This window comes from Suricata suricatta, chromosome 14, assembly GCF_006229205.1.
Source record: "Suricata suricatta isolate VVHF042 chromosome 14, meerkat_22Aug2017_6uvM2_HiC, whole genome shotgun sequence".
NCBI classification, from domain to species: domain Eukaryota; kingdom Metazoa; phylum Chordata; class Mammalia; order Carnivora; family Herpestidae; genus Suricata; species Suricata suricatta.
The window spans coordinates 87675239-87683542 of record NC_043713.1 but is presented as its reverse complement, the minus strand read 5'-3'; the positions used below and the strand labels follow the sequence as shown (position 1 = coordinate 87683542).

At 59.6% G+C, this 8304-nt stretch overlaps 3 long non-coding RNA genes and 1 pseudogene across 5 annotated transcripts in view; 2 read left to right on the top strand and 2 right to left on the bottom strand.

Moving 5' to 3' along the window:
• LOC115277912 overlaps positions 1-1694 on the bottom strand; it is a 13899-nt gene extending 12205 nt beyond the window's left edge. For both annotated transcript variants that reach the window (XR_003902581.1, XR_003902582.1), the window contains exon 1: positions 1503-1694. This is a non-coding gene — a long non-coding RNA (uncharacterized LOC115277912). The remainder of the gene's footprint in view (positions 1-1502) is intronic.
• Positions 1695-2041: 347 nt separating this feature from the next.
• On the top strand, positions 2042-3695 carry LOC115277893. Of its 2 annotated transcripts, none has more exons than XR_003902566.1 (4): positions 2042-2359; positions 2445-2625; positions 3218-3333; positions 3413-3695. It is a non-coding gene; the product is annotated as an uncharacterized LOC115277893 (long non-coding RNA). The 2 variants fall into 2 exon arrangements; XR_003902565.1 differs by having other exon boundaries at positions 2043-2359; positions 2448-2625.
• A 29-nt stretch (positions 3696-3724) lies between these two features.
• On the bottom strand, positions 3725-5364 carry LOC115277514 (annotated as a pseudogene).
• Positions 5365-5940: 576 nt separating this feature from the next.
• Positions 5941-6664, top strand: LOC115277894. Its single transcript, XR_003902567.1, has 2 exons — positions 5941-6201; positions 6344-6664. It is a non-coding gene; the product is annotated as an uncharacterized LOC115277894 (long non-coding RNA).
• The last annotated feature ends 1640 nt before the right edge of the window (positions 6665-8304 follow it).

Sequence of the window (8304 nt, the reverse complement as noted above, 5' to 3'; positions counted from 1 at the left end):
GTGCCCATGCGGTTAGGGCGCAGGGCGAGCTGCCGAAACACGGGGCCGCGGACAGACGGGCTGGAGAACAGAGCTCCCCGGGGAGGAGAGGGTGGGGCTACGGAGGACACATGCCTTCCATCCCCGGGCCAAGCTGGCTTCACCAGTCTTCCGTTTGCCAGCCTGTGCGGAAGGCGCAGACCTGGAAATCACCTGCTGCACTTCTGCCCTCAGTCCGGGACCCGCATTTAGCCTTTGGCCGCACGGAGCTGTGGGGAGGGCGCACGGTGGCCTCCAGATGTGTGGTCGCGTCCTCATCCATCCGTCACATGTGTCTGAGCCCCCCAGTCAGGTGAGAACACGGCCCACAGGCAGCTGAGGGGGAGACCCCAGCAGAGAAGAGGGGGCCCCAGACTCTCCAGCGGAGGGTGCCTGGGGGCCCGGGGGGGGGGGGGGGGGGGGGGGGGGGGGGGGGGGGGGGGGGGGGGGGGGGGGGGGGGGGGGGGCGCGCGGCTGCAGACCGGCCAGGCCAGGCAGCAGGGCCACAGTATGGAGGCTCCAGGGCCATCACAGGCTCAAAACGCTCACTCTGATCCTCCTGGGAAGCCTTTGGAGGGTGGGGAGAGGTTGAGCCCGGCAGTGACGTGATTTGACTCAACTTTTAAAAGGATCACCTCGTTGCCACACTGAGCATTCGGCAGAAGCCACCAGGATGGAAACATTCGGCAGAGGTCTGGTGGCCTGGACCCGGGGCAGCGGCGGAGGAAGCTCAGACTCTGGGCGTTTTGAGGACGGAGCTTGTGGGATTTGCTGACTGTTTAGACATAGGTTTCGGAGAAACGGATGGTCTGAGACGACCCCGGGTGCCTAACGAGAAGGACAGACTTGCCTGCAAGACAGGGTAGGACGGGTGTCTGGGACAAGTGGGCGGGGACCGGAAGAGGGGTGTGCTTTCCTGGGGAGAAAGACCAGACCGTCCGACATGCTGCTTAGACATCCCAAGGCTGGAGCTCAGGGCACCGCGGCGCGTGTGCACGGGAGGGGGGTGTGGGGACAGGGGCAGCGGGGAAGGGCGGGGACACGCTTGGGAGTGTGAGCACACTGCAGTCTCTGAGTCCAGGGGGGACGGCGCGTCCTGGCGCACTGGCGCTTCCCCAGCCCCTCGGCCGGGGGGGGGGGGGGTGGGCTGTCCCATCCTGACCTTTGAGTGCTGGGCCGCCGACCCCGTGCAGGTCATCGCCAGGACCACGGTCACCGTTGAGACCCGCCGTTTCTCCGTTTGCCGTGCACCCACACTGGGGACGGGCCAGGGCAGGACCCACGGAGATCGTGTGGGACTCGGAGCCTGAGCGGGAGAAACCTTCCTTTTTTTAAGGCGCTTTGGTTTTGGAGCTGGTTACTTCCGCCCTGAACCGAGCCTGTCCGGACGGACGCCTGCAGCGGACGTAGATCTGCATAATCTCGCGATGTCGGGCGGCGGCGGCGGGATCGGGACCAGAGGAGTAGACATCCTGGCGATTTACCTGGTGGAGTTTGGGCACCGCTTTGACTTTCCAAGCTGGAAGGGAGAGAAGTTGGCTGGATGTTAGGGAAGCCGGTCTTGAAGTCACATCTAGTTCACTAGCGGCATGCAAACGGCTCGTTTATGAGATCATCGAAGGCGTGGTGCCTTTGGCTTGCCTTCCTCCTCAGCATCCCCTCCACTGGAGGTGCGTTGACCCCTGTACTGCTGGCCCACGTTGACAGAAGAATGACATGCCTGAGTCCATATCCGGGTGTGTACCTCTGTCCCCATGTGCGCATCCACGTCTACACCGGCCTCTCTGACCGCCTTCCTGCTCCCTGCGCCCAGGCTCCCCAGACAGGCCGTCCAGGCTACGCTCCCGGGGACTGTCCGGAGGCCGCAAACCCGGGCTTGCCCTGGGCAGGGAGGTGGCATCAGCTCAGGATTCACAGCGGCGCTGAGACCGCGTCACCTTCTGATTCTCGGAACCCGGAACGGCAAAGCGCAGGCTGGTCTGGGATTCCAACCGCCGCCCCCTCGGTGTGAGGACTCCTGGTGCCGCTGTTTATCGTCCGGACAGCCGGGGTCACTCCAGATGAAGACCTCTCTGCTCCAAGTGGCCTGATGCGGGGCACAGGTTCCTTTATGAAACGTGGCAACTGTATCAACGGCTTACTTGAACGGAAGCGACCATGTGTGGCCCGTGCTCCACTTACACCGTCACAAAAGCCCTGGGAGGAGCCTGCCCCCCTCGCTCTCTGGTCACAGGGCTCCCAAGCCCATCCTTGGCCCCATGGTGGGAGGGGTCTGCCTCTCTCTCCCCTCCTAACTTCCCCTCTGTTCTCTGAGGGGCCCCGCTCGGCCCTCCGGGCAGAGGTAAGCTGTTATGAAAGCTCATTTAAGCCTACATGCATGGTGTTTTAAAAAAAGAAATGGTAACATCCCCTCCTTTTCTCTGAAGTAGACATCTTCTGGAAAAGCCCACGTTGCCTGCAATGCACGGATGCCGTAGACGCCGGGGACAGTGACAGGGAGCGGCCAGCCTGTACCGGCCGCCGTGTACGGGCCCATGTTTCCGGGCGTCCTTGCCCGAACCAGCCCTGCGAGGCAGGTTCAGCCCTCTCGCCGAGCAGAGAACAGAGGTACGGGGTCCATGAACGGCAGACCCAGGGTGCAGGCTGCTCTGACCGGACCCCAGAGCACGACCGCAGGGGTGGCGGTGCTTGGAAGAGCGGAGGTCAAGGACTGCAGAGACCCCGGCACAGGCCAGGGCATGCTGGGGCTGTGGGGCGCGACCCCGGGGCCCCAGAGACCCCCTCCATCCCTACTTGTTGTGGTGGCCGGGGGAAGGCCTCCGTTACATGGAGGAGGTCACGTTTTGTCTCCCACTCTTTGCCTTTTCTCATGAAAGCAAACCAAACAAGGGCATTGGAAGCATCCTTCAAGATGGTGGGAGCCCCTGGTGGGCTTCCCACTAAGTCCCCCTCAAAGCATCCACCAGACCGTCCCCAACACCCCCCTTCCTGTGCCCCTGCCCCAGGCCATTTGCACTAGCCGGCGGGCGGGGGAGGGGGACTGCCTTCACCCCTCTGTAGCTGTCAGCACGGAGCCAGGGCCTACCTCAAACCCTGCCTCTCACCACCAGTCAGCTTGTTTCCAGTGTAAACAGCGGTACCTGCAGCAGAGCACAGCCTCCCCGGGAGACAGGTGATTTACCCCTTCCCCGGCCCCCAGGCAGGTAAGCGATGCCTGGTGTCTTCCATCTGCCCGAACTGGGAACCCGGAGCCTGAGACCTGACCCCCCGGAGGCAGGAGGCAGAGTGTGGAGATGCACAATGGCCCTACAGCAGGTGAGCGAGTGTGTGTGGGGGGGGGGCGGCCGCTCGAGTCTGTGGCAAGCGTCTGCAGACCTCCCATGCTGGCCCCCAGCCTCTGCACACGACACAAAAGCACCTTCTAGGACAGAGGACCTGAGCTTCCTCCTACCCACGAGTGCCCGACCCTCACGCTTTCTTTGTTGAGAAGGAAAAAAAGATCACACTTAAGCAAAAGTAAACCACAGCCTGATACTGTGCCAACAACATTAACCAACTTCTCCTCGGCGTCTTTGAAGTCGGCGGGGGGCAACATACTTGTGGCACAAGGAAAGAGCGATCCTGTAAGTGATTCCTTTTCATCCCTTTAACTTAATGAAAGATTAATGGCCTTGTTATTTTTGTTTCTGCTCCTTTTTTCTCCCCTTTAATTCCTGCCCACCGCACCCCCACGCCCGGCCCCCTTGGAATAGAAAATCCTGCCCTGCGATGGCTTTCTGGGTCGATGGCTTTCTGGTGGCTGTGACGCCCGTGCGTTGGCCGCCATCTGCAAAGTGGACCACGCACGCCAAGGCCACAGCACCAGGCGTCCACGGAGGAGGAGCCCGGCGGTGACCGTGCAGACGGGAGCAGCGGGGGAGATGGGCTTCCCGCAGACCAGCCTCCGCAGACCAGCCTCCCTGCCGGCCGACGGGCTGCGATGACTTGTCTTCTTCTGGAGGCTCAGGGTTGTGTGCTCCGGCTCCACCTCCGGAGGCCTGCCACAGGGGGACCGGAGGGGGGACCGGCGGGGGCCATGGGCCAGCAGGTCACGCCGGTCTGCGTGAAGGGAAAAACACAAACCCAGCCCAGCGGTGCCCCTCCGCCCACTCCTTCCCCATCCTCGCCCCCCTCGCCTCCCCTCCTGCTACCCCAGGACGGTGGGTGTTGCGTGTGCCCTTCCTGGCAGGACTGCACCCCAGCCCCTCGCCCCGCCCGATTGTTCTGCAGGCCGGCGGCTCCGATGCCCACCTGCCCCCAGCACGGCCACGCGGCTCCCGTCGGCTCCGTCTTGTCCTCAGGGACTTCCGCTTGCCTTCCTGTCCTCCGGCCCTTCTTGCTGTGCGGCGAGCGCCATCTTCCTGAAACGAGGATCACGCGACTCTTGCCTGAACCCCTTGGGGGCTCCTTAACTCTCTCTTTTTTTTTCAAGCTTTCATTCGCTTTATTTTTCTTACACAAAACGTTGTGGAGGCCACAGCTGGAGCCTGGGTCCTCTGCACGGAGACTCTGGTGTGGGTCTTCACAAGACGGTCAGTGAATTCCTGACAGGGAGACGTGGTGACCACCGTCTCTCTCCAGAGGCCAGGGGTGAGAGAGCTGTGGGTCTTAGAAATGGCATCAAGAGTGGCCTTGGCGTGTTGCCCAGGGCGGCAGTGCGGCCCCGGGCTGAGGTGTAACAGTCTTCGATGCCAGCCATCATCAGTAGCTTCTTAGGGACAGGGGCTGAGACAATGCCGGTGCCTCTGGGGCAGGGACGCGGCGCACCAGCACAGAGCTGCAGCGGCCTGTCACCTTGCCCGGTACAGTGTGGGGTTTGCTGACCCTGTTCCCCCAGTCGCCTCGCCGCACAGGGACGATGGGGAGCTTGGCCAGGACGAGGGCCCCACTGACGGCAGCGGCTACCTCCTTGGAACTTGTAGCACCCAGACCAACATGTCCGCGGTAATCTCCGATGGCAACAAATGCCCTGAACCTGGTCTGCTGGCCAGCGCGGGTCGGCTTCTGCACAGGCGTAATCTTCAAGACCTCATCCTTAAGGGACGCCCCCAGGAAGAAGTCAGTGATCTCCGATCCCCTGATGGGCAGGGAGAGGAGACAGATCTCCTGCAGGGACTTGATCTTCATGTCCTTGACCAGGCGGCCCAGCTTGGTGACAGGCACCCACTCCATGGCCCCGGCCCCGACCCCGGCCTCGGCCCCCACCCCGGATGCCGCTGCCGAAGCCTGGGCAGGAGCCGGCGCGGCCTCCCATTCCAGGGCCCCGGGCCCTCCAGGCCCTCCCGCAGCACCGGCGTCATCCGCCATTTGGTGTTTTCCCGGAGAAGAAGCTTAACTCTCTTCAAAGAAAAGGTAAATTCCTTCTGGGGGCTGCCCGACCTGGCCGTGTCTAGCAGCTGCTCCACTGGGCCGCCGTGCCTCCCTGGACGTCCCCTGGGTCCCCGACTGGTCATTCGGGCCTCCCCTGAGCGCCGCGTCAAGAACTCCGACGTACACACACCTGGTATCAGGGCCGTCTCAGCCCCGTAAAGGAAGCCACGGACGCCCTCAGCCCCTCGGCTGGTGAGTCTGGGAATTTCCACGTGAATCCCCAGCGAAGAAACTTGGAATGTGGGCAGAAGTCCCAAGTTCACTCAGTGGGATGTGTCATCGCTCATTTAATTCATACCCGGCTAGTTTCTGCAGGTTTAGAGGTGGATTTTAAAATGAGCTCCGGCAGAATAATCTAGAAATGATATTATCTGGAGCTGGGTAGCGTCTATCTACTCGGTGGCTGTGCTCGTTCAGGAAAACAGAGTTTTAGCTCATTACTAATGGCAGGAAGGCACTGTAGTTACAGGCGATTCCTGTTTCAGCTAAATTCCATATGGCCCACAGAGACCCTGCTTCGGTGCCCCCCGGTCCGTGAGGCCCCCCAGGCCTGTCGGGGCGGATGAGCCTGGTGCCGCCCCGCACGCCCCCACCCCTGACGGGAACATGTCGTGTTTCCTTCAGACCTCCTCTCGCTTGCTGCCTTCCCAGAACATTTCCAAACACCCTCCGGGGCTGAATCACCTCCTAGTGAGACTTCAGTAGACGCTGGCGTGACCCGGGGTGCCAACCGGCACCAGCCGCCCTGCCGCTCGGCCGAGGCCACGTGCAAAGGTAACCCCGAGCCTTTCCTCCCTCCAGGGGTGCGAACGCCGCTCACAGAATTAGAGTTTTGTGTATACAACGGGAAGTGTCTTGCGCCGTTCCGCATTGACCCCCATTCCGGCCACCTCGACGATCCTTACCTTGGGATCAGTTTTCATTCAACAGTTGCTAGTTCCCGGGAACGCGGGAATTCTTCGGATCCTCTCATCTGTTGGCTTGGCTCTGCAGAAGCATTTCCAGTGTTCTCCCGCTGACCTGCCCGCCAGGGACCCTCAGACCGGGGCGCCGGGCCACGCACGCCCGACAGGGACCTGTCCCAAGAACAGGCTGATGTCTGGTTCGCGCCCAGACAATGGCCGCATCCCATTAATACTTAAACTCCACACTTAGAAGAATTTAGTAAAGACAGACCCTGATGATGACGTTAAATACCTTCCCTTCTTTTAATAACAACTTGATTTCAGATCAGGAATCAGAGTCGTCTAATACTGTGAAAATTAAACAGAAATGTTCTGCCATTACACCAAGCAGACTGCTTAATAAATCGGTAATGAAAAAGAATAATTTATTAAGGCTTGTGAATTCTGACAGCTCTAAAAAGATGTCCTTTCTTTTCCCCCAAAGGGAGAACAGAATTTTCTTTTTACCTTCAAGACACTGGCATCAAGCATAATTTCTCTGTCTGTAGAACTTTACTATCGAAGAGGAGAGGGATTAGATTTTTACATCACAACCTATTTTAAGCAATTATAATCCACGAGTAATCGTTTCTCATTCATCCCCCCCGGGGGCGCGGGAGACGTAAGAGACCGTTCTCCAGGCCTCAGCTTAGATCGGTGTTTGCATTCCTATCAGCTGAATTCGCTGAAATTCTGGAGAGCTGAGCGCACTCATCTCCGAGAACAAGGCTCAGGAAGGGAGGTTTGCGCCGACTGCCGTGAGTCTGGGAGTCACACGCCGCGCCCTCGTCGGTGCCAGCACGCAGCTTTGGCCCTTGGGTGCCAGCGAGTGGGGACTCGGTGTGGTGTGATAAGAAGCCGTGTGAGGGCTGACTACCACTCGCCCCCCTGGCCCTTCTCCGCATGGTGGGGGGGTGTCGACCCGCTGCTACGTTCCAGGGGTTCTGTGAGCCGTGGTAGAGCCTGGCCGTTACTAAACATTAAATTCTGCATGTGTGCCATTAAATACCGCACAAATCGAAGGCGACCCATCCGCGGTTTGTCACTTCCTGATGATCTGACTACATTTCACTACGATCTAGGGTCTGAGGCTGATTGCATCCAGTTTACTGCAGGGAAGAAAGGGCCGGGCTTGGAGCACAGTGTGGGGACACCTCGGGGCAACAGGAAATCGGCCGTGGTGGGAGTGTTTTCACCACTAGGCGGCAGACGTTACAAACCAAGTTTATTATTTACTTGTTTACTCTTGTTGCGCTGTGTCATGTTAACCACGGGCCAGCACGTCACTGGCCGACTAGGGAGAGGCCTGAGCCAAGAATGAGCCACGGGAGGCCAGCCCTCGCATCTGGGAGCCCCGGGACCATTTACTCGTCGGAAGTTGCCGTGTGGGACCGGCTCACACGGCGTTCTCCACACCGGGACATCCCTGGTGGTCTAGTGGTTAGGATTCGGCGCTCCCTCCACACCGGGACTGCTCACAACCGTGGACCAAGTGGGTGCGGCCCTCGCTCCCAGGGAGCGGACATCAAGTGTGAAGTCCAATAAGTATGACGTTTAAAACAGGGATCGTCTGCTGACTGAGTATTAGGGAGCGGTGGACCACTCCGCATCAGATGGCCAAGGAAGGCTCCTGAGAAGTTCGAGTTGGATTTTCCGTAGAACATTCATCACAAATTATTATTATTGTTATTATTATTATTATTTAATAGTTTATTGTCAAATTGGTTTCCATACAACACCCAGTGCTCTTCCCCATAAGTGCCCTCCTCCATCACCATCTCCTTTCCCCCTCCCCCTCCCCTTTCAACCCTCAGTTCATTTTCAGTATTCAATAGTCTCTCAAGTTTTGCGTCCCTCTCTCTCCCCAACTCTTTCCCTCGTCCCCTCCCCCGGTCCTCCATTAGGTTTCTCCTGTTCTCCTGTTAGACCTATG